The sequence below is a fragment of the Heteronotia binoei genome, chromosome 2 (assembly GCF_032191835.1).
Source record: "Heteronotia binoei isolate CCM8104 ecotype False Entrance Well chromosome 2, APGP_CSIRO_Hbin_v1, whole genome shotgun sequence".
In the NCBI taxonomy this organism is placed as follows: Eukaryota; Metazoa; Chordata; class Lepidosauria; order Squamata; family Gekkonidae; genus Heteronotia; species Heteronotia binoei.
The window spans coordinates 184,613,187-184,636,857 of record NC_083224.1 but is presented as its reverse complement, the minus strand read 5'-3'; the positions used below and the strand labels follow the sequence as shown (position 1 = coordinate 184,636,857).

At 49.3% G+C, this 23,671-nt stretch overlaps 1 protein-coding gene across 3 annotated transcripts in view; it reads right to left on the bottom strand.

The window, feature by feature from the left end:
• The window catches only part of CERS4 (ceramide synthase 4), a 110,800-nt gene extending 89,120 nt beyond the window's left edge, over window positions 1–21,680 (bottom strand). For 2 of the 3 annotated variants that reach the window (XR_009555083.1, XM_060232654.1), the window contains exon 1: window positions 21,633–21,680. The gene's annotated coding sequence lies outside the window, so the exon portion shown is untranslated. Of the gene's footprint in view, window positions 1–16,166; window positions 16,415–21,632 lie in introns of those variants that run through there. The other variant, XM_060232656.1, reaches the window with a different exon arrangement.
• Window positions 21,681–23,671: the final 1,991 nt, after the last annotated feature.

Sequence of the window (23,671 nt, the reverse complement as noted above, 5' to 3'; positions counted from 1 at the left end):
ATTGGTTTTTGACAACAAAGTGTTTGTGCAAGAAGTTTTGAAGTCCACAATCTATCTACAAATCTGGTGAGCGTGCTTATTAGACACTTTATATAAAATTGGTCAGAAGGAGCGCTTGAATTGAATCATTGTCACGGATTTTCCATTTTTTCCCCGCCTTGCTTGAAATTCAAAGGGGCCTGAAACCAATGTTCCCTCTAAGCTGAATTAGTGTGAGCTAATTTTTGAGCTGGTGGCTCACACAGTTTTGTCTTAGCTCAGGAAGGATGGCCCAGAGCACACTAATTTATACAGTAGCCAAATAACTGGCTTACAGTTTTAATGCCAGCAGCTCACAAAGCAGAATTTTTGCTCTCGAGACCCCACAGCTTAGAGGGAACATTGCCTGACACTCCTACTCCAATATGAAGACCCCCTTGAAACACAAGGGGTTTCGCTTAGGGAATACTCGCGGTTGGAGGCCCGAAGTATGACTTCACAGCTCTGGATGACTCACTGGCTCTGTTGTTTCCTAGACAAGAAGGATCTGGCTGCAGTAACTCAAATAAGAAGCTGCAAAATCAAATTACCCCCCCCCCCTTAACTCCATCCCTGCATATTCTCAAGATGAGCTTCTCCCATATGTTGTCATTTAAGGTTGCCAAACTCCAGGTGGGGGTTTGGAGATCTGGAATGACAACTTATCTCCGGATAGTAGGGATGCCAACCTTCAGGTAGGGCCTGGAGATTCCCCCTGGAATTACCGTCCATCTCCAGATGACAAAACTCAGTTGCTCTGGAGAGAAAATGGATGCTTTGGAGGGTGGTCTGTGTGGCACTGTTTCTCACTGAGGTCCCTGTCCTCCCCAGGCTCCATTCCCAAACCTCCAGGCATTTCCCAGCCTGGATTTGGCAACCCCAGACTACAGAGATCCAGTCCCCTGGAGGAAAGGGCTGCTTTGGAAGGTGGGCTATACGGTATGCTACCCTGCTGAGGTAACTCAGCTTCCCAAACCCCGCCCTCAGAATCTCCTGGAGCTGGCAACTGAACCAATCTGCTGACCCAGCAGTATTTCCAACACCTATACAGTTTCATCAGCGCTGCCTTCGCACCATCCTCAACATCCACTGGAGTGACTTTGTGACCAACACTGAAGTCCTCAAGAGGGCGGAGGTTACAAGCATCGAGGCACTGCTGTTGAAGACGCAGCTGCGCTGGGCAGGGCATATTTCTAGGATGGAAAACCACCGCCTTCCCAAGATTGCTCTGTATGGCGAACTCTCCACCGGCCATCGAAATAGAGGGGCACCAAAGAAGAGGTACAAGGACTCCTTGAAGAAATCCCTTGGCACCTGTCGCATCAACCATCACCAGTGGTCTGACCTAGCCTCAGATCGCAAAGCATGGAGGCACACCATCCACCAGGCTGTCTCTTCCTTTGAGAATGCACGCATAGCTGGTCTTGAGGACAAAAGGAGATTGAGGAAGAATCGCACTGCTACAGCACCAACCCCAAATCAGACTTTTCCCTGCAGCCACTGTGGCCGGATATGCCTGTCCCGCATTGGTCTTGTCAGCCACCAGCGAGCCTGCAGCAGACGTGGACTACTGCACCCTTCTTAAATCTTCGTTCGCGAAGTCAAGCCGAGAGAGACAGTTGGGAAGCATTCCTCCACACCAGGGGTGGCCAAACTGAGGCTCAAGAGCCACATGTGGCTCTTTCACACTTATTATGTGGCTCTTGAAGCCCACCACTGCCCCGTCAGTTGACTTGGAGAAGGCATTTGTCTTATTAAATCAGTTCTCCAAGCCAAGCCAGATGGCGGCTTGGAAAATGCATTTAAAGTTAAAGTTGCTTTCTTCCCACCTCTCCCTCCCTCCCCCCATCTTCCTCCCTCCCAAACATCTGATGTTCATGTTTTGTGGCTCTCAAACATCTGACATTCATGCCTTGAGGCTCTCAAACATATGATGTCTATTCTACGTGGCCCTTACATTAAGCAAGTTTGGCCGCCCCCACTCTACACAGAGGCAGCTGGCCAAAAGTTACGGCTTGTACGTTCTCACAGAAGTGGCCTCCTTCCCTCGAGACAGAACAACGATCCCTGGCAGCAAAAAACTGGAAAGATTAATTTAGAGGCAAGATTGGCCCCAGATGAAATTAAAACCTAACTTCGACATTCTCACGGTAAAAAATTTTTGGATGACTTGGTAAGTGTGGCATAAGGAAAGGGGAGGATAGAATAGTTTTAACTCAAGTGAACCAAAGACTTCTTCCTGCCAGCTCTGAATTGGGAAATTCCTGGAAATGTGGGGGCACAGCCTGAGGAAGGGGAGGTCTGGGGAGAAGAAGGGCTTCAGTGGAATATTGTGCCATCAAGTCTACCCTCCAAAGCTGCCATTTTTGTCTCCAGGGAGTAGGGTTGCCAATCCCCAGTTGGGTGACTGGAGGAAAAAAACCCCCTAAGGTTCCGTGATAACCAGCCTCTAAAGAAGCACAGAAAATTAATAAACAAATATCTAATATTTAAGCACTCTCATACAAAACACACTATAAGCATATCCTGATGTATAGAACACCTATAATAAACACAACGAAAGGACTATAATGATACAACTACCCAGAGCAATGTCCTTTCAGAATTCAGCCAATAGTCCTTCAATTTCAAAGGAATCCTCGGTCCAGCGCCTCCTGAGGAAATCATGTAGTGTTTCAATTCCAAATGGATCTTATATCACAGCTCAGCAGCACAGCACAGCAACGAGGTCGTACCTTATATTCCCTTGTTTCACTTAAAGCTTTTGACAAGCTTTCAAAAACAGTATATCAGAGCACGGCAAAATTCCAACTATTTACCCACATCCAAGTTACAGTTTCAAAGGACCGAGGATAGGGGCAGGGGTCTCCTATGGAGACCCGTTCCCATAGGGTATAATGGAGACTCAATCTACAGGTATCTGAGGCTCGGCGGGGGGGCCCTGTTTTTTGAGTTAGAGGTGCCAAATTTTCAGCACACCAAAGTTTCAAAAAGATCGGACCATGGAGCCCGATTCTATGAGCACCAAAAGAAGGTGCCCCATCCTCCATTATTTCCAATGAAAGGAAGGCATTTAAAAGAAGCACAGTCCCTTTAAATGTGTTGGCTAGAACCCCCTTTGGAGTACAAATGTACTTGTCACACCCTGGCTCCACCCCCAAAGTCTCCTGGTTTCACCCCCAAAGTCCCCAGATATATCCTGAGTTGGACCTGGCAACCCAACCAAGGGAGGCTGATCTGCGTTGCTTAGAGATCACTTGTAATTTTGGGCTACCCCACCCAGGAGATGGCAATTGTAACCTTCCCCATATCTTAATGCAAAATTGCTGGCTTGTGGTCCTTTGACCAGATGTGCTAATGTATGCCCACTGCACATGCTCAGAAGCACCACTTTCTATTATCACCTTTTCTCTCCTTATTGAAACAAGCTCCAGAACACGGAACCTGCCATCATTAAATAAAGTTTGCCTTTTCTGCTGGGCAAATTCAACCAATGCCAACAAGCAAACGATAACCCCTCTCTTTCTCTCACCCATGCTACAACTTCCTTGTTTAAACCCAGCATGCAAACATTCCCTGTTCAACAGCAAAGCGACATTCATTTCATCGGTAATCTTCTGCAAATACCAGGTTGCATGTGTTTAGGTTGAGCAGCATCCAAGTCATTTCTGAAGAGAGTAGTGGCTGAATTGCAAGAATAGCTGTGAGCCACACCCTATGGCCACTCGAGTCCTGACAGAAGGGTCTCCCATGGCAACGCCATCCTCGCCAAAACTTGAACCTCCAATTTCACTGGAAAGTACCATGCCTTGCTCAACACTCAAGCCCAGATGGGACTGGCTCCTTGGCTACTCTAGCCTACCTGGAAAATGCACTCTATGGTCGCCATTCTAGCCCAGTTGGACATCTTACCCAGGGCTTTTTTTTTAGCAGGAACTCCTTTGCATATTAGGCTGCACCCCCCTGATGTAGCCAATCCTCCTGGAGCTTACAGCAGGCCCTGTACTAAGAGGTAGATTCCTGGAGAATTGGCTATATCGGGGTGTGTGTAGCCTAATATGCAAAGGAGTTCCTGCTACAAAAAAAGCCCTGATGTTGCCTATAACAGCTGAAGCACCATCAGGCCTTGCATCCTACGGGAGCTCATGCCAGAGGTAGAAAAAGCATCCATGTACACAAGACCAGCAGAAACCCTCGTACGATTTTTCCTTTTAAAAATCATGGGAATGAGAGGGTCTACATTTGTCAGCAGGGCCTGTGCATAGGAGTCAGCGGGGTAGGCAGTGGCCTGGGGCACTACCCCCCCTGCAGGTGCCACCAGGTGCTCCCTTACCCACACAGAGCACTCCTCCATGAAGGCAGGCTCGGAGGAGAGCTGCACAGTGCACTAAGCTCTTCTGAGGCTTCCAAGTAAGCCTCTGAAGAGTGCACTGTTTTAGCAGCCTCCAAAGAGCTTAGTGCAGGAGGAAAGCGGTGGCGCGACAGCACTCTTGTGTGCTGCCCATCACTCTCTCGTCCCCCGCTGCCCTGCATGACGACATCACTCCTGGTGACATCATCGTGCCACGTGTGCACAAAGTACACGAATGCAACGAGTGCCATAAAGGAAGTTTGCGGGGGGGGGGGAAGGCATGGCGCAGGAGTCTGCCTCGAGCAGCAAAACCCCTAGCGCCGGCCCTGTTTGTCAGTCAACCCAAAATCCTTCCCACAAAGTGGGATGCTGGGGAGAAGCCGTGGTTCAGCACTAGGAGCATCTGCCGAGGATGCAAAAAGTCCCCAGTTCGATCCCTGACATCCCCAGTTAAAACAGTCAGGTAGTAGGTGATGTGAAAGACCTCTGGAGAATTGCTGCCAGTCCGAGACCCTGGAGAGTTGCTGCCAGTCCGAGAGGACAACATTGACCCTGATGGACCAGTGGTCTAAGACAAAATTCACGCATTTGGTATAATAACGCAAATGTATACGTTCGCACTGTCTTCCTGTCCATTCTCACATCAAATTCTGCACCCGGCACGAACCAGGAAGTCTTTCTAACCCTTTGTTGTCAGATGCAGCAGCTATCAAAATTATATCAACTCCACGGCATCCGATATCAAAAGAGGACAGAACTTTACCTGGGCCCTGCGAGGCCACAGCCTCCCCCAGCCAGCAACCAACACCACCAATGAAAAGTGAAACTAAAGCAAAGGCTTTTTACCTTACGGGATCGTTTTAAAATAACTATACCATACAATAAGGGAACAGCAACAAATTCACAACAGTCCGCAATGTAACAATGTAGGGAGGGAAGGTGGCTCAGTGGTAGAGCATCTGCTTGGGAAGCAGAAGGTCCCAGGTTCAAACCCCGGGATCTCCAAAAAAGGGTCCAGGCAAATAGGTGTGAAAAACCTCAGCTCGAGACCCTGGAGAGCCGCTGCCAGTCTGAGAAGGCAATACTGACTTTGATGGACCAAAGGTCTGATTCAGTATAAGGCAGCTTCATATATTCATATATATGTAACACCCCTCTTCTTCTAAGACTCTGTCAATCTACCTGTAAGAGTCCAACAGCACCTTAAAGACGAACAAAAGTTGTGCCGGGGTATGAGCTTTCATGATTCACTGCTCGCTTCTTGAGAACTCCCCAATCAGGGTTTTGTTTTGTTTTGTAGCAGGAACTCCTTTGTATATTAGGCTGCACCCCCCTGATGTAGCCAATCCTCCTGGAGCTTACAGTAGGCCCTGTAAGAAGAGCCCTGTAAGCTCTTGGAGGATTGGATACATCAGGAGGTTGTGGCCTAATATGTAAAGGAGTTCCGGCTACAAAAAAAGCCCTGACCCTGATCTCCGGGCACCAGTCATTTCAGAGTTCGTCTGTGATAGATTTTGACCCTCATTGCCCTGGGGCCAGTCACTTCTGATATGTGGGGTTCCTGTTTATCTGCTTCTGACTCTTGGCCACTCTCTGTGATGGGATTCTGCCCTTCCTCAGATGTCTCCAAGACACCCACATCTCCCATAGGTTCTTGCTACTGCCACCCCTTTGCCTGCTAGGTACTCTCATGGCATCCTACGGATGTGGTCCATGTCTCTCTTAAGCATCTATCCTGAGCACAGCTCTACCTGGAAGGATACTGGCCTTGTCTGTTCCTCGCGCTCATGGTCTGATCCTCCCCGCCAGCAGATACCCAACCATGGTCTCCTAGCTGAAGAGCACGTGGCCCTGTTTGTCACGACTTTTCGCGCCGCGTAAAAGTTTGATCCTGATGCACCCGAATACCCAGGGCTTTTTTTTGAGCAGGAACGCACAGGAACACAGTTCTGACTGGCTTGGCATCATGGGGTGTGGCCTAATATGCAAATGAGATCCTGCTGAGCTTTTTCTACAAAAAAAGCCCTGCAAGTGTCACTGCATGACTGCAATAAGATGATCAAAGGGTTGGAACACTTTCCCTATGAAGAAAGGTTAAAACGCTTGGGGCTCTTTAGCTTGGAGAAATGATGACTGAGGAGTGATAGGATTGAGGTTTACAAGATTATGCATGTGATAGAGAAGGTAGAGGAAGAAATCCTTTTCTCCCTTTGTCATAATACGAGAACTTGTGGGCACTTAATTAAATTTCTGAGCAGTCGGGTTAGAATGGATAAAAAATATGGAATTCACTGCCACAGGAGGTGGTGGCAACTACAAACATGGACAGCTTCAAGAAGGGATTGGATAAACATATGGAGCAGAGGTCCATCAGTGGCTATTAGTCACAGGATATAGATGGAACTCTCTGTCTGGGGCAAGCGATGCTCTGTATTCTTGGTGCTTGGAAGGGGCAACAGTGGGAGGGCTTCTAGTGTCCTGGCCCCACTAGTGGACCTCCTGATGGCACCTTGTTTTTTGGCCACTGAGTGACACAAAGTGTTGGACTGGATGGGCCATTGACCTGATCCAACATGGCTTCTCTTATGTTCTTATGTCTACCTTCAGGTCTCGCAAAATCCAAATGCAAGTGGAGCAAACGAGTTCCACTGAAGGAGCCCCCCAGTTGTTGCATGGGGAGTTGTAGGGTACTGAAGTAAAAATCTGGCTAGCTGAGTCTCAAGAGGCACCTGTCTCCCGTGTGCTGCACAGTCTATACAGACCACACAGCTTGCTCTGCCAATCCATCAGAAGAGGGGGGGATAAGGCAGTATGTAGAAACAGTGCATTTCTACAAAAGCCCAGAAAGTGGCCCCTGTAAAGGTTGAAGCATTGTCTATCACTCAGATTTCAGGCAAACCAAAAGTGGCAAAGATTTGTTTCAACTGTGGCCTTATTGGTGATTGAAGACATTACGAGGACCTCCAACTATTTTGTGGTGGCACCTACCACCAGGGGTGGAATTCTAGCAGGAGCTCTTTTGCATATTAGGCCACACATCCCTGGCGTAGCCAATCCTCCAAGAGCTTACAAGGCTCTCTTGGAGGACTAAGGAGCTCCTGCTAGAATTCCACATGGGGCGCCCAATTCTGCGACCCCAGAAGGCCAGCGCCCTAGGCGATTGCCTTATTTGGCTAGTGGCAGGGCCAGCCCTGTTGATGCTTCCTGATTTTAATTGCTGATGTCCACCGTCATGCCCTGGAGTAACCGCAGTGGGAATAAACCATCCATTGGAGGTCAAGTAGTGAAGAGGAAATGCCTAGGGAATTGTGCGCATATACATCTTTGAACATTTCCTGTCCATGTTCTGCCACTTGGACAGTCCCCAAATTCTCTCCCTCTGCTCTTCTGCCCAGTCTTTACAGTTCCAAATTATCTAGCCTCATGTCCAAAAGTAATTCTCCCGGGTTTTCTTTCTGAATTTTGTCCTGTTTGCTATGCTGCATTTGCAAATTGGACAAAAATCCTCACTTTAGTGTCAGGGTTATTGCGCCCACTGATTTTTGTTATTTCTCTGTACTCATAAGAAGAGCCCTACCCGATCAGACCGATGGTCCATCTAGTCCAGCCTCCTGTCTCACACAGGGGCCAGCCAGTTCTTCTGGAGGGACAACAACAAGCCATAGAGGCTGAGACCTTCCCCTAACATTGCCTCCTGGCTGTAGGATTCAGAGGTTTAGTGCCTCTGAATGTGGAGATTCCCCTCACTCATGACTAGCAGGGCATTATTTTTAGCAGGAACACATAGGAACGCAGTTCCGACTGGTTTGGCGTCGGGGTGTGTGGCCTAATATGCAAATATTTGCAGAAAAAGCCCTGTGTGAAACAATGGTGATGTCATGGGGTGTGGCCTAATATGCAAATATGTCCATGCTGGGCTTTTTCTACAAAAAAAAAAGCCCTGTGTGAAACAATGGTAGGGCTGGCAAGCCCCCAGTCCGGCAGGGGTTCCCCCATCTGGGAGGTTCCCAACCCACCAGCCCACATTGGGCCAGTAGGGGGAACCTCCCCCGATGTTGGCACGATGATGTCACCCAGAAGTGATGTCATCACGCTGGCAACCTTGCTCGCAGCCACTCTAGCCGTTTCCGGGGAAATTCTGGTTTTCCTGGACACTCTAGCCATTTGGGAGGGAAAACTCTATGGTACAATATATACCATAGACTGTTTCCCTCCCAAATGGCTAGAGCGTCTGGGAAAACTGGAGTTTTCCCAGAAACGCCTAAAGCGGCCGCAAGCAACGTTGCTGGCGCAATGATGTCACTTCCAGGTGATGTCATTGTGTTGCACATGCGCAACTTGACAACCCTAAACAAAGGTGACATCAGGGGATGTGGCCAAATATGCAAATGAGTTCCTGCTGGACTTTCTCTGCCAAAAAAGCCCTGATGACTAGTTGCCATTGATAGCCTTATCCTCCATAAATCTATCTAATCCCCTTTGAAAGCTGTTTATTCCTGCAGCCATCCCTACATCCTCTGGCAGCAGATTCCAGGTTTTGATCACTCCCTGTGTAAAGTAGTATTTCCTTTTCCCCATTCTGAACCTCCTACCCAGCAGCGTCATTGGATGCTCTTGAGTACTGTTCTTACTCCAGAGCTTTTAGTTCAAATCTGCCTTGAGTCTCAGCAAGAAAGGTGGACTAAAAACGAATAAACAAAAGTCGCTTTCCTGACCAGCAAAATGTGCCACCGAGAGCTTTGCTCAGAGAGGATGCAGCTGCCAAGCCCTCTATCACCAGAGTTTCAACTCTATCGCCAAGTTCCAACACAAAGCGACTACTTCCTCAAAACTAACTTTTAAAATCAAGTATGATTGACAAGGTGGCGAGGCCAAATGAAGCATACTGCTTTCAGACTTCAAATGTGATAGAAGCTAGCATGCAATTGGGACTGCCGCTCCCCATATGAGCCCCACAGGTCTTTAAGATGAGCTAATCAACACCTCCTGGTGGTCCCTGGCCCCAGGGACGTCCAACTTTCCTCGACTAGGGCCAGGGCCTTTTCGGCCCTGGCCCCTGCCTGGTGGAATGAGCTCCCTATAGAGATCTGGGCCCTGCGGGATCTGCTACAATTCCATAGGACCTACAAAATGGAGCTCTTCTGCAATACTCCAAGCTGAGAGTTAGTTTGGTGTAGTGGTTAAGTGTGCGGACTCTTATCTGGGAGAACCGGGTTTGATTCCCCACTCCTCCACTTGCAGCTGCTGGAATGGCCTTGGGTCAGCCATAGCTCCGGCAGAGGTTGTCCTTGAAAGGGCAGCTGCTGTGAGAGCCCTCTCAGCCCCACCTACCTCACAGGGTGTCTGTTGTGGGGGAGGAAGACATAGGAGATTGTAAGCCGCTCTGAGTCTCTGATTCAGATAGAAGGGCGGGGTATAAATCTGCAATTCTTCTTCTAAGCTGCGGAGTCTTGTGAGCAAAAATTCTACTTCATGAGCGACTGGTATTAAAGATATGATTTACTGCATAAATTAGTTTGCTCTGGGGCCATTTTTCCTGCGCTAAGGAAGAAATGTGTGAGCCAAAGGCTAAAAAACTGTGAGCTAGTTCACATTAACTCAGCTTAGAGGGAATACTGCTCTTCCGCCAGGTCTTCAGTTGAGGAGGCGGACATCACCTGCTATTTGGTCTCCCCCTTTCATTCCAGTGACTCAGGATCCAATTACTGTTGAGGCAACTTTTCCAGCCTGGTTTCAGTGTAGTCTACATCTAGCTTTTCTAGTCTGGTTTTAAGGTTTTGTTTGTATTTTCAGCTGTTTATATTGCAATTTAATCTATTTTAAACTGTTTTACCTGTCTGACTTACTGATGGAACCTGCCCTGAGCCTGCTTTGTGAGAAGGGCAGGATATAACTCAAATGAAACGAAAGGCTGCCGTGTTTGGACATTCTTCTCCTGGAGGGGAACATCTCTGGAAGCAGAAACTTAGCAGCAAAGGGAGAAAGAGCCTAGCTCAGTCTCGTCCTCGAAGTGCTAGATGTCTCCTTGCAGGGTGACATATTTTACACATGCAGAAAGGAGACTCCCCCCTCCATTCTTGTATGAAGTGGGACAGCCTAGTCTAACTGGTGGGAAGGCTTGTGTGCATGTTTGGGTGTGTTTAAAGCCAGGCCTCGGCTCAGGAGTTATCAAATGTAATGAGCTATCAAAAGTAGCAAGCTCAGCAGACGCTAATAAGTAGTCTTGCCTTGGAATCAGGATCAAAAGGAGAGGCCCTCCTGACTCTCCCATCAATCAAAGAATCCTGTTTGGTGGGGACAGTGGCAGCCCTATGATTATGGAACTGCCTCCTCCCAGTGGAGGCAAGGATCCCCACTGCCAAGGTTTGCCTCCTCTGGCGCTGATCAGCTGGCCAGCAGAAAGACTTACCAAAGAGGAAGGCCCAGGCCACGTTGCTGGCATTGTGCAGGAAGTGATATCGCACCAACGATTTTTGGGTGATGCTCTGGTATTTGGGCAAAACCTCTATGCTAGAAGCTGGTTTTACCATAGAGCTTTTGCTTGAGTACCAAACAGGGCTGCCAATCTGCAGGTGGGGACAGGGGATCCCCCAGTTTGGAGGCCCTCCCCCAACTTCAGGGTTATCAGAAAGCGGGGGCAGGAGGGAAATGTCTGCTGGGCACTCCATTATTTCTTATGGAGACTGATTCCCATAGGGTATAATGGATAATTGATCTGTCAGTATCAGGGGCTCGGGGGAGGGCATTTATTACGAGGTAGAGGCACCAAATTTTCAACATAGCATCTGGTTACTCTCCTCAAAATACCCACCAAGTTTCAAAGAGATTGCACTAGGGGCTCCAGTTCTATGAGCCCCAAAAGAAGGTGCCCCTATCCTTCATTATTCCAAATGGAAGGAAGCCATCCCTTTAACTGAGATGGCCAGAACTCCCTTTGGAGTTCAATTATGCTTGCCACACCCTTGCTTCTGGCTCCACCCTGAAAGACCCCAGATAGTTCTTGAGTCAGACTTGGAAACCCTAGTACCAGAGCATAACCCGGAAGTTGCTGGCATGATGACATCACTTCTTGTTGATACAAGCAATGAGGCCTGAGAGAGCTCTGATTTATAACAGGGGCATTAGTACCATAATGCTCCTGAATAAATCGATGGTGCGGCCTCATTTGGAGTACTGTGTATAATTCTGGTCACCACCACACCTCAAAAAAGATATTATAGCATTGGAAAAGGTCCAGAAAGGGGCAACTAGGATGATTAAAAGGATTGGAACACTTCCTCTATGAAGAAAGCTTAAAACACCTGGGGCTCTTTAGCTTGGAGAAACTGAGGGGTGACATGATGGAGGTTTATAAGATTATGCATGGGATAGAGAAGGTAGAGAAAGAAGTACTTTTTTCCCTTTCTCACAATACAAGGACTCGTGGACACTCAATGAAATTGCTGAGCAGTTGGGTTAGAACAGATAAAAGAAAATACTTCTTCACCCAAAGGGTGATTAACACGTGGAATTCACTGCCACAGGAGGTGGTGGTGGCTACAAGCATAGCAAGCTTCAAGAAAGGACTGGATAAACATATGGAGCAGAGGTCCATCAATGGCTATTAGCCACAAGGTATAGATGGAACTCTCTGTCTGGGGCAGTGATGCTCTGTATTCTTGGTCCTTGGGGGGGCAACAGTGGGAGGGCTTCTAGTGTCCTGGCCCCACTGATGGACCTCCTGATGGCACCTGGGTTTTTTTGGCCACTGTGTGACACAGAATGTTGGACTAGAGGGAGCCATTGCCCTGATCCAACATGGCTTCTCTTATGAGAGAATTGCTCTTGAGAGGAACAGCTCTAAGAGAACTGCAACAGACCCATGGTCACCCAGCAGGCTTCATGTTGAGAAGTGGGGACTCAACCCCAGTGCTCCAGATTAGAGTCCACCGCTCTTAACCACTACACCAAACTGGCTCTAATAAGAAGAAAGGCAGTTGTTAAAGGTTTGAAATAAAATAATAGTAAGGGCGCAAACCTATGCAGCTCTACTCATACAGGTGGACCGCTGTGTTGATCTGACGCTGTTTCCCCCAATCCCGCAAATTAATCCAAACAAACAGTGTCCTGGAGACTGTATAAACTTAGTTATTGCCAGGGCTTTTTTTGTTGCAGGAACTCCTTTGCATATTAGGCCGCACACCCCGATGTAGCCAATCCTCCAAGAGCTTGCAGGGCTTCTAGTACAGGGCCTATTACAAGCTCCAGGAGGATTGGCTACATGAGGGGTGTGGAGTCTAATATGCAAAGGAGTTCCTGCTACAAAAAAAGTCCTGGTTATTGTTGTTCGGTCTTTGCATATCTCAGAACATCTTCATTAAGTTGTATGCTAATTTGCTGTGCACCTAGAGGCATCTGCCTCTATAGATGTACCATTAACTTCCATTTCACTGTATCTGAGGAAGTGTGCATGCTCACAAAAGCTCATACTGTGAATAAAACTGTGTTGGTCTTAAAGGTGCCATTGGAGTCTAGCTTTGTTCTACTCAAAGGTTAAGTCTGACTTTATTCACTGACTTTATTAACTCCCAGGACACTGTTCACCTGATTCTCATTTTAAGCACCAAGGCAGGCCAGCGTGGATTTCCACCAGTGGCGGACTGGCCAGAGTGTCAGCTTGCCCGATGGCAAGTGGGCCCCTGATAAAGTGGGCTCCCTTAAACATTAGGCAATATGTTAAAAATGTTAATGTCCTTTTAGTAGCTTGAAATATAACAGACGTTCTAATATTTTTACTGTAGTGCAACTAAAATTTACATTGTATTTAGGGTTGCCAGCCTCCAGTTGGGGCCTGGGGATCTCCCGCTTTTACAACTGATCTTCAGCTGGCAGAGATCAGCTCCCCTGGAGAAAATGCAATCCGGATTGACATTTAATATCTACTGCATACTGCCAGTAAAATGTGCAATCTATGTACACTGTAATTACTAAATATATATATACACATTTATTTCACAAAAGTTTTAATTGTACATTTTTTTCCACTTATGTATTTTTTTTTGAAAAAAGTATTTATTTCTTATAAAGATTAAATGATGGCCTTATAGTTATGGGTGGCCCCCTTTGCTTCCTGGCAAGCAATATTTTTAGACCCAACCTACCACTGATTTCCACCCATCAGTTGGCATCTCCCTTTCCAGCATTTTCAACTTCACTCAACCCAGTAAAGGCATACGATCTTTGTGTTCACAAATACGTATTGAAACAGATACTCTGAAGGTCTTCCCATTGATAAAGCATCCCGTTAGGGTTTAGGCCTCCAAGCCCACACCCTGATTCAGAGATAACAGTGCAATTCAAATAATCTTGGGGAAGATAAGGCGAAAACTCTGCAGAGTCAGTCCAAAGTTTCATTGAGGTCAGTAGCTTGTTCCCAGTACAGGCAGGAGCCTCTAGGAATCCCAGAAGCACGGCAGTCCTCCACGCAGAAGTGGCCAAACTGCGGCTGGGGGGGCTACATGTGGCACTTTCACACAAAATTGTGTGGCTCTTGAAGCCCCTGTCAGCTGGCTTGGAAAAGGCATGTCTCTCCTTAAATCACTTCTCCAAACCAAGCCAGGTGCTGACTTGGGAGAATGCATTTAAAAATAAAGTTGCTTTCTTTCCACCTTTCCCTCCCCCCATCTATTTTCCGTCCTGCAGCTCTCAAACTTCTGACACTCATGTCTTGCGGCCCTCATACATCTGACATTTATGCTAGGTGGGTCTTACATTAAGCAACTTTGGCCAACCCTGCCTCCGCAGATGGCATCTGCTATCCAGATATACTGCATTTAAACAAAGAAGCTCCATTTAGCAGCTTTGTCCAACAGAAGCCGATAGACCCTTCTCTGCCATCAGGCCCACATAGAGTACCATCCTTTTCTTCTTGTGCAATGGGCCAGACACTTCGCCAGGAAATTCACAAGCAGAGCACAGAAGTGGCAGCCTCCCCCTGCAATGTTGCTCTTTCACTTCAGGACTGGCTTTCCAAGGTAGACTGCCTCTGAACCTGGATGTTCCATTTAGCCATCCTTGTTAATGACTGATCCAAGTGGGCAGCTGTGTTGGTCTGGAGCAGTAGAACAAAGTAGGAGTCAAGTGGCACCTTTAAGACCAACAAAGTTTTATTCAGAATGTAAGCTTTCATCATGTGCTCGAAGCACACTTTATCAGGTGCAACTTGACTCCTACTTTGCTCTACTTATTAATGACTCTCAGTGGAGATCTCCTCCTCCATTCATTGATCAGGCCTCCACTTTTTCAAGCCCTCTCTGCTAAAGATCATCATCAAACCTTGTGGCAGGAGGTTCCACATGCTGTACGACAGACTGACCTTTTTTATTTTTGGTCTGCCCTGAAGCTACCGTCCATCTTCATTTAGTGACTCCCCAGCACAGGGGTAACCAAACTTGCTTAATCTAAGAGCCATGTATTTTTTTTTAATTTACTTTAAACTTATATCGCACCCTCTCCGCAAACGGACTCAAGAGGTCAGAGCGGCTGACAATGTAGAATAAACGCCAGATGTTTGAGAGCCACAAGACATGAATGTCAGATGTTTGAGAACTGCAAGAAGAAGAAGAAAAAGACGACATTGGATTTATATTCTGCCCTCCACTCACTCAAGGGTCTCAATCTCCTTTATCTTCCTCCCCCACAACAAACACCCTGTGAGTTAGGTGGAGCTGAGAGAGCTCTTCCAGAAGCTGCCTTTTCAAGGACAAGCTCTGTGATAACTATGGCTGACCCAAGGCCATTCCAGCAGGTGCAAGCGAAGGAGTGGGAAATCAAACCTGGTTCTCCCAGGTAAGAGTCTGCACACTTAACCGCAACACCAAACTGGCTCTCCTCCAGGAAGGAAGGCAAATGGGGGAGGGGGAAAGGGAGGGAGAAATGGAAAGAAAGCAACTTTAACTTTAAATGCCTTCTCCAAGCCAGCTGATGGGGCAGTGGGGGCTTCAAGAGCGACACAATATGTGTGAAAGAGCCACACGTGGCTCCCGAGCCGCAGTTTGGCAACTCCTGCCCTAGCACAATAAGAGAGGGGGAAAGTCTCTCTGTCCACTTTCTCTATTCCATGTATCCCTTTATAAAACTAATTCATGTTCCCTCTGTCAGCTTTTCTCTAAACTGAAACCCCCACAACCTCTATCTTTGCAGGACAGATACAATACCCCCTGGATCATTCAGACTGCCCTCTTCTAAACCTTCCCCAAGTTCTACAATATTCTTTTTGAGACGCAGTGACCGTAACAGTATTCCAAATCCGGCTGCATCCCAACACTGGCTGCTTTGTTTGCAATTGTTTTCCTAATAAATCCTTGCCTGGAATTTGCCTTTTTCACCATGTCAGACACGGGAAGGGGGGGGGGGGGGGAGAGAGTTTGCTTTAAAAACAAAACAGGAACGATATATAAGCCTACCCTGGAAAGAAGAAGCACACAGGTTTCAAAGAACTATCACCTTTTCTCTCTGCCAAGCCCTTTCACTTCTGCGCAAAAAGACAAAATTCAAAGGTTTTGGTCAAGCAAGTAAAGGAGGAACACTCTCCCCATCTGAATTGCTGCTAATCCTGGTAAAACCACAGGAGCTCCATCAGGGGAATATGCTGGCAACCCTACAAACTGGTTTTGAAAAGCAAAAAGTTCACAAAACAGGAGTACTTTTCTTAGCTGGGAAGGAAAGAGATCAGGATGGAAAAGCATTTGCCAACATTTTCTCCTGATCTTACAGAACATCTAATACAGATTTATTATTTTGAAACAGCTGCGCCTACCTTCCTTGCTGCCTACCGGAAAGGAAGAGTCTCAAACAGCTTAAGTACTGCTCCTAGAGAAATCCACTCGCTTTCTGGACTGCCAACCCAGCCCGGGGAAAGGAAACAGAAATGGGGCAGGCCTCTTCTTTCACAGCTGCCTGCAACACAGCAGTCACCTGATGAAAGCTATTTTCAGGGCCTGCAGATAAAGACCATCAGCTACTAATTTGCTACCCTGAGCCAGCTGTTATACATCAGGGGAAGCCTGTTTCCTTTCCATTTCTGCTTGCAGTCTTCCTTCCTTCCTGGTTTCAGGGCTGGAGGAAGGGGAGAGGAAGTCTGAGGCATTTGTCATGCAGATGAGTATTCTCACCAAAGGAGGCCTCCCCTTTCCTATGAGAACAACAACCAAAGGTCCCCCCCCCCCTCCAGCTCTGAGACTTCCTGCTCCAAATCTCACCTTGCCCAGCAGCCTGTGATCACTCCTCGTTTTGGGCAGGAGCTCTGGAACCTCTCATTTTTATTGTGCTTTTTCTTTCTTACCATCCACCACCCCAATACTTGTTTCTTGCCTCCATCATTCAAAGCCCCAGTGAGAATTTTGCTGAACTCTAAGATTTGACAAACTTTCAAATATTTTCCCCCACAAAAATATGGGGGGGGGGGAACCAAAACATATAAAGCAGAGAGATGGAAATCTTCCTCATGCCACTGTGGCCACATAGGAGAAAGACATTTAAAAAGTATGATGGGACTGAGAGTAAGAAGAAGACCACAGATTTATACTCCACCCTTCTCTCTGAATCAAGAATCTCAGAGCAGCTTACTATCTCCTTTATCTTCTTCCACAACAGACACCCTGTAAGGTGGGTAGGGCTGAAAGAGCTCTCACAGAAGCTGCCCTTTCAAGGACAACCTTGCAAGAGCTATGGCTGATGCAAGGCCATTCCAGCAGCTGCAAGTGAAGGAGTGGGGAATCAAAGCTGGTTCTCCCAGATAAAGAGTCCATGCACTTAACCACTACACCAAACTGGCTCTCTTAAGGTTTTCTTATGACAATGAGAATTCAAGAAGCATTTAAGGTAGATGCTGAGCTGATATAATTTAGTACCGCCCCCCCCGGTGATGTCAGGGGTGTGTGGGGCATATGCAAACGAGTTATGCAAATGAGTTGTGCTAATGCTCTGTATTCTTGGTACTTGGTGGGGGGGCACAGTGGGAGGGGTTCTAGTGTCCTGGCCCCACTGGTAGATGGCACTTGTTTTTTCCGGCCACTGTATGACACAGAGTATTGTACTGGATAGGCCATTGGCCTATCCAACATGACTTCTCTTATGTTCTTAATGAGCTCCATCACCTCTTTTTCTATGAAATGGTCCTGGCCTGTGATGCTTTTCAAGGCCTCCTGTTATCTCTCAGCCTAGCCCGATTCTCTCAGGGTTGTTGTGAGCACTAAAAGGAAGGAGGCAAATGAGGCCCCCTGCTCTGAGCTCCTTAGAAGATGGGATTACAAAATGGGATAGGCAGACAGAGAACAGCAGTGTCCAGCCTGCCTCACACGGCAGTCATCAGGGCAACTGCGATAGCATCTGGGATCGTGCCCAATACATCTAATGTATAGATCTTCCTCAAGATTCAATCCACAGCAGGGTTAATTACTCCAACAATAAGTACAGGGGCTCAAAAAAATGATGAAAACGGCAAGCCCTTCCCCAGGATTCCACACACCGAGGGGGATGCTGAGCTGCAGGTACTCCATGACAAACAGCACTTTGTACATGCTCAGAGGATTCCTCATCTTGCTTTCTCTGGTATGAATCATTTCTAGGCACTGGAAGCAGCTGCCCAGAACCAAACAATGCCAGGCTCAAGAAGATCCCTAAACAGATTGCTCACATGAGTAAGCCAAGTCACAAATGCACAAGGAAGCTCCCAGGGCCCCTTGAACACACTACTGTGGTTCTGAGTCCCTATACGAAGGGAGCGAAACCCAGCTGCCTGGAATTAATGATGCCAGACCCAAGAAGATCCCTAAACAGATTGCTCACATAAGCAAGCCAAACCACAAATACACAAGGAAGCTCCCAGACTATCTTTAACCACACTACTGTGACTCTGAGTCTTTCTTATCCGAATGGAGAGAAACCCAGTCCAGTCCTTCAGAGATCTAGGATTTCTCTCTGTTTGGTCTTTGAGAGCCAGTTTGGTGTAGTGGTTAAGTGTGCGGATTCTTATCTGGGAGAACCGGGTTCGATTCCCTGCTACTCCACTTGCAGCTGCTGGAATGCTCTTGGGTCAGTCATAGCTCTCACACAGTTGTCCTTGAAAGGCAGCTTCTGGGAGAGCTCTCTCAGCCCCACCCACAGGGTGTCTGTTGTGGGGGAAGAAGGTAAAGGAGATTGTAAGCCACTCTGAGATTCAGAGTGGAGGGTAGAATATAAATCCAATATCTTCTTCTTCTTTTGTCCTTGCTCTGTTCAACTTTAAGAGAATCCAGGGACTTTAATCCAAACTGAAATAAACCCAGTGTGAGGAAGGAAGGAAGGAAAATGGGGGAGGTGGAAAAGAAGGGAAGAAACCAACTTTCCAGGCACTCGAAGCAGGTGCCCAGAACCAAACAATGCCAGGCCTAAGAAGATTCCTAAACAGATTGCTCACATAAGTAAGCCAAGCCACAAATGCACAAGGAAGCTCCCACACTACTGTGGCTGAGACCCTAACTGAATGGAGAGAAACCCAGTCCAGTCCTTCAGGGATCTGGGATTTCTCTCTGCCTGGCCTTCTGTCCTTGTTTTGTTCGACTTTAAGTAAGAGAATTCAGAAAACGTAAACTGAAATAAACCTAGTGAGTGAAGCTTTCAGCACCCCTTGGGTTAATTCCCCCTCATATTCTCCCCCGTGACCTTTGCCTCTGTAGGGTTACCACCTTTTCCCTCAAGTTCTGCTCTTGCCCCTTTCCCTGCAGGTGGCAGGCAAGCCTGTGCCAAGATGCTGCGATACTTTCTTGAGCCGTGCTCCCATGCCTTCAACCGTAGTGTTCCCTCTAAGCTGAGTTCACAGATTTTTAGCCTCCAGCTAAAAAAAACCCCACATTTTTGTCTCAGCTCAGGAAAAATGGCCCCAGAGCACTATAATTTATGCAGTAGCTCACAGCTTTAATGCCAGTAGCTCACAAAATAAAAGTTTTGCTCACAAGACTCTGCAGCTTAGAGGGAACATTCGTCCTAGCAGCGGGATTGAGTTTGGAGTTGCTCTCGATGGCCCAGGAGTGGCGGCCTTCTTTTTTAAAAAATAGCAGTTGACAATCTTACAGGGATGAGTCACAGCGTTGGACACTGAAGCAAAGAAACTGTTTTTGGATATTTTTTAAGGCCAAGCGAATCATCTTGACTTAGGGCTGAAAGCTCCTCTTCAGGCCAAGGGAGGTGTTTCAAGGCAGGAAGAAAGAGAAACTTGGCAACACAGAGGTTGGTTGCAGAGAGCACGAAAGCCAAGGAAGCGAGAGGCATAGGGAAGGGGGGGGGGGGCGTCCACTGACAGGTTGGGAATAGGATGGTTCAATTTTGGGCACCTCTAGCAAAAAACGGGCTGGGAGAGACCTCCTCTGCCCCAAATCTGATTCTGCCAAGCGCAGTGGAGAGAATCCAGAGCTGGATGAACAAGCAGCCTGACTCATGCAAGCTGTAGCTTCCTGTGATATTTTAGCCAGAGGTCCGGAGGTCAGTGGCTGAGTGCACAGTTAGCATACAGAGAGTCCCAGGTTCAACAGCCAGTGAAAGGAGGTCAGCTAGCAGGCATGGGTGAGACCAGTGTAGCAGTTGGGCCCGTAGCTGAGCTCCGTACAGAAGATCCCAGGTTCAGTTGGATCAGCATTTAAAACAGATCTCAGGGGTCGTACAAGACAGCATTTCACTAGAAGACTTCTGCCAAGCCAGGGGTGAGGGTGGGGAAAGGCTAGATGAAACACAGGCCTGTTCTGCAAGAGGGAACTTTGCCTGGTTTTCCTCCATTTTCTCTTTTTTTTCCCAACCCTCGAGACAAAAGTCAACCTCCCATCCGTGACTAACTCCCCTGGGGTTATGAAATTTCCAACTTGTCCCAGTTGGGAGCAATTTTTGCCTCCCCACCCTCCTTGTGATCCCGCCTCATCATTCAGATGATTTCTGACTCACTTTCCTGACGTGGCTGTCTCCCCCTCCCACCCGCTTTTAGGAATCTTTGACCACTTGTTTGGCATGACTTCATGCCCTCGTCTCAAACAAGCCTGCTCAGAGACGTAGATAACGGGAAACTCTCGGAAAGGAACAACGTCCCCCATCCCGGATGAAAGGACAGCTCTGGGGCCGTAATGTGGCATTTTCTGGAATTCTGTGGGCAGGCGAGTCAGTGCCCTCAATGAGCTTACTCTTCGAGCAGACAGTGGGGATTTTAAGGACAATCTCAGATTGCTAACGAGGGTTTTGAAAAGAGCTCTGAAAGAAGTTGGGGGGGGGGGAGGGGAGGGAACCCCCCCCCCCCACTGGCATTTCACTTCCGCTGTTTGCCCAATATTGCAAGACAACAAACCAGGGGGAAGGAATACTGCCAAAGTGGGCACTGCCAACCCGTCGGACTCCCAGTCAAACTCCCATGTCCATTCACAGCTTTGGGGAGGGAGCCCTGATTACTCTCCCCTTCCCTCCCCACCGGACTTGGCACTGCCCGCTTGTGCCAATCTGTGCCCACCCTGTCGATCCCCTGCCCCATAGTTCTCCTTAGCTTTCCCCCCTCCCGCCCGCCCCAGCACTGCCAATCTGCTTCCACCCAACCTCCTGTGCCCATGTGGTGCCCGGCCACGACGTCCAAAATCCTTTCCGGCCACAGCTCATCCAGAAGAGCTGTATGAGCGGGGCGGGGGGGAGAGAGGGAGGTCCTTTCCTTGGTCTGGATGCCCACCAACAGCCCTGCCTTTCCCCGGGCACTGCCCAAGCGCGGTGTCCAACCCCCCGCCCCCCCCCCCCCCCCCCCGAAGCAATGACTTCAGGGTATTCCCGCCTCGTGGCCATCCAACCTGGCTTTTCAACGCCGGGTGTTTCCCGGCTTTGGATGCCCTCCGGCTCCCTCCTTGACTCCGGAACTCTTTATTCGTTTTGCTCCCTCTCTCCCTGGCACCATCTTGCGCCCAGAAAAGACCGGCTCCCACCCCCCACGTCCGGCCTTGTTCCCCCCCCCCCCAGCCGCCCCCGCCAACATGTGCCCGCTAAGGGCAACCCCTTTGGATCAGCCCTCGTGGGGAGGGCGCCGTGCCAATCCAGATGCCCACCCAGCCTGTGCGCGCCAGCTCTTTCTTCTCCACCGCTGGAAACTGCCGCCTCTATTCCAAACCCCACCCCCCCTTTTTTGGATCCCAGCCGCCAGGATCCCCCTTGGGGGGCTGCCTCGCCCCCGCCCCCCCCCCCCCCGCGGCGCCGCCTTGACCCCCTCCCGCCCGCCTCGGCACCCGACCTGCTTCTGCTGACGGCGCTCCGGACTCGGCTGCGCTCCGGCTCGGGGAGGAGGAGCCCAGAGGAGGCGGGGAGAGGCGCGCCCGACTCTCGCCCTTCCCCCTCCGGCGGGGCGGGCGAGGCGAGGCGCGCCGCCGGCTGGAGCGGCCCCCCCCCCTCCGAAGTGCTGCGCGCGTGGCCGCGAGGTTCGCCCCCGGGCGGCCGGGTAGCCCCTGAGCACGTGCGGAGGTAGGCTTTTCCGCACTAAACGGGCAGCCGCGGTGATTATTTTGGAAAAAACGGTGATTCTCCTGAGCATGTGCAGATTGCTCTTCCCATCCGAATGACTGAGCAGCAGTTGTTGTCAAAGCTTTTACGGGTTGAGAAATCCCAGCAGGGACTCATTTGCATATTAGGCCACACCCCCGATGTCATCATTATTTCGCGCGGGGCTTTTTTGTAGGAAAAGACCGGCAGGAACTCATTTGCATATTAGGCCACACCCCCTGAAGCCATGCCAGCCCGAACTGCGTTCCTTCTCAAGAAAAGCCCTGGTTGTTGTTAATAATTTATTTACTTATTTAAATAGAGTGCCTCTGGGCATGTGAAGAGCGTTTTTCTTCTCCGAGGACTCAGAATCAGTTGGGTACTGGGCTTTTTTGGGTTGAGAAATCCCAGCAGGAACTCATTTGCATATTAGGCCGCACCCCCTGCCACCAAGCCAGCTGGAAGTGTGTTCCTGTGCGTTCCTGCTAAAAAAAAAAAGCCTAGGTTGGGTAGGGATGGGGTCGCCTGGCCAAACTCCAGATGGTGGCTGGAGATCTCCTGGAATTGCAACCACAGAGATCAGTTCCTCTGGAGAAAATGGCCGCTTTGGAAGGAGCGGGGCACGATGGCATTACAGATCCCATGGAAAGCCCCAACCCCCCTCCCCCAAACCTCACCCTCCTCAGGCTCCACCCCCTCTGATCACCAGGTCTTTCCCAACCTGCAGCTTACAGGCTGTGACCCAGAGTGATCTGACCCACTTGGATTCCTGACAAGAGCTGGTCATACTGGATGTTCAATTTGTGTTCTCTTTTTTGCTGCTGGTTCTTTGGTGAATTATACTTATTGGGTGGGGTTTGTAAGCTGCTTTAGGGCCCCCCTGTGGGGAGAAAAGCTTGACAGGAGAGCCAGCTGAGGAATTGTTACTACAGCTTCTGAGCCTGTACAGAATGCCTTTCCCATACTAACCTGCAGCCTCTGTTGTCTAGTGCAGGGCCAGCCCTCCTGCTAGGCAAACTAGGCAGTTGTCTAGCGCGCCGAGAGGCGGGGGGGGGCGGCAAATTGGGCTCTTGCCCCCACATCCGGTGCCCCAGGCAAGCGCTTAGCTTGCCCCCTCCCCCCGCTAGCTCCCTCTGGGCCGCTGCCGGCCCACCTCCCCCGCGTGGCGTACCACCTGCCCCCCCCCCTGGGCTCTCCGCTTGCCTGTCAGTGGCTGCACTTTTCCTTCCCTTTCCACCCGCCCCCCCATCGCCACTGCCGCCGCACTTTTCCTTCTCTTCCCTCCCTTTCTTCTCGACTCCCCCCCATCGCCGTCGCTGCCGCTCTTTTCCTTCCCTCCCCTCCCTTCCCGCCCCCCCAGATCACCGCCACTGCACTTTCCCTTCCCTTCCCGCTCACCCCCCATCGCCACCACCACACTTTTTCTTCCCTTCCCTTCCTTTCTTCTCGACTCCCCCCCCCCATCGCTGCCGCGGCTGCTGCTTACTCATGAGTAGGCAGCAGCCACCGGGCTACTCGCGAGTAGGCAGCAGGCCCGGTGATTGGGGCAGGGATGACGCTCTGCTGCCTAGGGTGCCAGAAGGGGTAGGGCCGGCCCTGGTCTAGTGTCTAGGATTTTTTATTTGTTGCACAGATTTGCCACAGGCAGGTCTTAAATTATCCTGGAGTCTAGCCACAATTGCATATGTGGTGATGCCCAGGGCTTTTTTTTTTGTAGTGGGAACTCCTTTGCGTATTAGGCCACACCCCCTTGATGTAGCCAGTCCTCCTGGAGCTTCCAGTAGGCCCTGTCCT